Source organism: Mytilus trossulus, chromosome 12 (assembly GCF_036588685.1).
Source record: "Mytilus trossulus isolate FHL-02 chromosome 12, PNRI_Mtr1.1.1.hap1, whole genome shotgun sequence".
NCBI classification, from domain to species: domain Eukaryota; kingdom Metazoa; phylum Mollusca; class Bivalvia; order Mytilida; family Mytilidae; genus Mytilus; species Mytilus trossulus.
Genome location: NC_086384.1, coordinates 2301452 through 2305363, shown reverse-complemented (window position 1 = coordinate 2305363; position 3912 = coordinate 2301452). Strand labels below are relative to the sequence as shown.

General features: G+C 30.9%; 1 long non-coding RNA gene across 1 annotated transcript; it reads left to right on the top strand.

Annotated features, from left to right (window-relative positions):
- Window positions 1-417: 417 nt before the first annotated feature.
- LOC134693065 (uncharacterized) lies at window positions 418-1957 on the top strand. Its single transcript, XR_010102324.1, has 3 exons — window positions 418-785; window positions 1136-1214; window positions 1780-1957. It is a non-coding gene; the product is annotated as an uncharacterized LOC134693065 (long non-coding RNA).
- The last annotated feature ends 1955 nt before the right edge of the window (window positions 1958-3912 follow it).

Here is a 3912-nt window from a genome sequence, read left to right as displayed (position 1 = left end):
TGTCCATTGGGAACGTTCATCAGGCTTGTAAGCTATGTCTCACACGATCTCTTATTTTACTTCTTCAAGCTGGTTAGAATTCTTATAAAAAAAATTCTCTTTCAAAATTCTTGATATTGCATAATTAGATATAGGAAGATGTGATGTGAGTGCTAATGAGACAACTCTCCATCCAAATAACAATTTAAAAACAGTAAACCATTACAGGTTAATGTACGGCCTTCAACACGTAGCATTAGCTTACACCGAACAACAAGCTATAAAGGGCCCACAAATTACCAGTGTAAAACCATTCAAACGGGAAAACCAACACTACTGTACATCAGATTTCTGACTTAGGACAGGTGCAAACACTTGATTTCATAAGGTTGAATATAACCTGTGCTTCATTGGCTTTCAGGTGTAATACCACCAAATCATGGTACGCCACATCCGGTTGCATACGAAAGTAGGCCTAAAAAAATATTCCCTTGAATTTGACAGTTGTAGAAAATTAACCCTGCATTTCAATGCACTTAAATTTTTCTGAGTCGTAAATATGTATGTTGGATGTCTGAATGCATCATTCTTTTTTTATTTGATGGTCTTATAAAATATTTTGGAACGTTAAGGTTACATAGTTACCAGATCAAGTAACCAGTAAATAACAGTGTAAAAATTGGGTTGTTTACTTCCGGTGATAATTATTTTCTTATATGCAATGAAATGTAGTGTGAAATTTTCACTGTGTCACTGGAAAGGATTAAACTTTACACATGCAAAGTATTTCTTTGGTTGAAATAAAGGTAAATACTGTACAATTTTTTTAAAAGTGCCAATTTAACAAAGACTAATAGGGAGAAATCAATGGTGGTATTACACCTATTTAGGGAAACCATATGTGCACTCGTGACCTTATTGTACTTTCATTTTTAAAAGTTATAAATAAACCAGTTCATACATTGTAAACATGGACAATTCGTAATGGATTTAGACACAGAAAGCACGTTTGAGGTAAAATTGCCTTGAAATGGGGGTTTACGGGTGTTTTCTAAGCCAAATGGGTGGACAGACAAAGCTGTATTTAGTATACTGTGTTAAATTTTAAATTACCCTTACAGTTTTGTTTATACAACATGTGAATTTTTTATTTCAGTGTTAACCATGTTCTGAAGAGCATTCTGTTGAAAAATCTTATATGTGAATTGGTCTGCAGATGACACTTCAGCATTAAAGTAAGTATCAACTATCATCTTGTTTTTGGGGTTTTTTTTGGCCGCAAAAGTTTACAAATTGCCATTGTACCGTCTACATTTTGCACAGACAATAAATCATCTAAACACTTATTTGCCCTGGATTTATACACATCAGAATCCAGTCTCACATACTTAAACTTTATAATTCTTACCAATTTTTTTTTGTATCAGCATTCCAAGGGACATAACCCTATTAAAAACATTTTGAGGTATTTTTTTTATTACTCTTTTTCCCCATTTTTTAATGTAAAATACAAGAAAGTTGACTCTTTGTATAAATCTATCAGAAATATACTGTTATGAGTAAATAAAAAGACTTTGATACCAGTAACAATAAATGATTGACTGAAAGGGAACCGTTATTTGTCACACTAGGCGAACAGACCAAAAACTCGAGTTACACACAAGGGCTTATAGAAACCTCCGTGTAGACTGTTAACATTTATAGACACAGTTCTTTCAGCTAAAACACTTTAATTATTGATTTAACATTATATTTATTTAATTTTTGTGGGGAAATAATCACATTTGTTTTAATTTTTAGACAAAAGATATCAAGTTTTGATGAAAAAGGAAGGAAGGAGGAAAAATGGATCAAAACAGACCAAAACAGACCTTCAAATGAACTCTAAAAGGTGCAATAAAATTGTTTATCATCTTAAAGTTGTCTTTTGTATTCTATTTAATTGTTTGAATGCATAGATCATGAGTTTATGATCAGATAGTAGTCAACACTGCATTTTATAATGATACACTGAAATGAGAATTTTTCGAAGAAATTAGACTGAAATTGCCGTAGGATATGGCCTTACATTATAGTGATATTCTCTGAAACTATAGCTCTGACTGAGACAAAACTTGACAGTTATGCTTGAAATAACTTGCAATTGGAGGGAAACAAATTACATTAAGTTTATTTGATATTTAGGTGTTCTTTAGGTGTAATACCACCAAATCATGGTACGCCACATCCGGTTGCATACGAAAGTAGGCCTAAAAAAATATTCCCTTGAATTTGACAGTTGTAGAAAATTAACCCTGCATTTCAATGCACTTAAATTTTTCTGAGTCGTAAATATGTATGTTGGATGTCTGAATGCATCATTCTTTTTTTATTTGATGGTCTTATAAAATATTTTGGAACGTTAAGGTTACATAGTTACCAGATCAAGTAACCAGTAAATAACAGTGTAAAAATTGGGTTGTTTACTTCCGGTGATAATTATTTTCTTATATGCAATGAAATGTAGTGTGAAATTTTCACTGTGTCACTGGAAAGGATTAAACTTTACACATGCAAAGTATTTCTTTGGTTGAAATAAAGGTAAATACTGTACATTTTTTTTAAAAGTGCCAATTTAACAAAGACTAATAGGGAGAAATCAATGGTGGTATTACACCTTTCAAAGAGTTATAATGAGATATAACATAGTATTTAGTGTACGATACGCTGTATTCAATAGCATTTCATTTATAAAGTGTTTGTAATATTTTAATACAGATTTTCTTATACAAGATAGTTCACGTAAGCTTGTTTCATAGTAAAATTTAGTCATTCGTGTATAAAAAACACATTCATCTTATTTTTGTATTCGAAGTATCAGATGAACGAACCTGTATTCTTGTGACACGACAATGATCAGTCGAAAGGGGACGACAAATGGCTTGGACCTTAACATTTCTTCTGGGAGAATTTATTTACCTGACCAACCAATAGTCTGAGTAGTCCAATAAAATGCATGTTTTACACTCACAAACTGCATGTTTTAAATAGTTACAATTTGTTCAATATAAACACTGTTTTATTTATCAAAAGTTAATTTCTAACAAACAATTTAGTATTATCCTAATTTATTTTAATGTTTTTGTGGTTGTTTAGTTAAAGAGTACATGTAAGAAGACCTTAACTTAAACATCATCATGTTCCAGTTTTTATTTGTCAAACACGCAAAAAAATGTATTTTCAGATTTAAAATTAAATATTTTGTTAATTTAAATTAATTAGCGACTGTAAGATTTCTCTTGGATGCAATTTAGTTAGTTGTGACAGTGGAAAAAGCAGCTTCGTTTATTATTTTGGACTTTAGTTTGAAATTCTCAATTTTGATGTTTTAGACTTTAATTTCTCTCTGTTTTATAATTCATTTTATTTTATATTTTCGTTTCTATTTACATTTCATATCTAGGACTTAAAATCAACATGCGTTGATATGCAATTTAATTCAAAGTTTGGGCCTGAGTGACATGTTCCAATCTGTTAGCTAATTAGTGACAGTTTACCTTATTCATAATGTATGTTCTTAATTTTCATAATCAGATTATCATTTAATATCTATTCTTCAAGTTCTAAAAATAGTTTAATCGTTGTCAGTGAACAATATCACTCAAATTAACTGTTATTTGTTATGTCTATACTTGTTAATTAAATTGTGTATAAATACTTGTTTATAATTTCTATAAGCAAGATTCGGACTCAGGACTTTTCCCTGAACACAGTCCATCTGTAATAAAAGTATTAGTATTCCATGCTGAATTTTTGGGTTATTCTTCGCTAGTTCCCGAGTCTCAGTAGTAAGTTTTTCACCAGAGTTTCAGTTCCAGAGTTTCATTGCTATTCACAGCAATCGTTCGTTGTGTGATCAGGTGCATCACACAGTTTCAGTAACAAGAGACCATT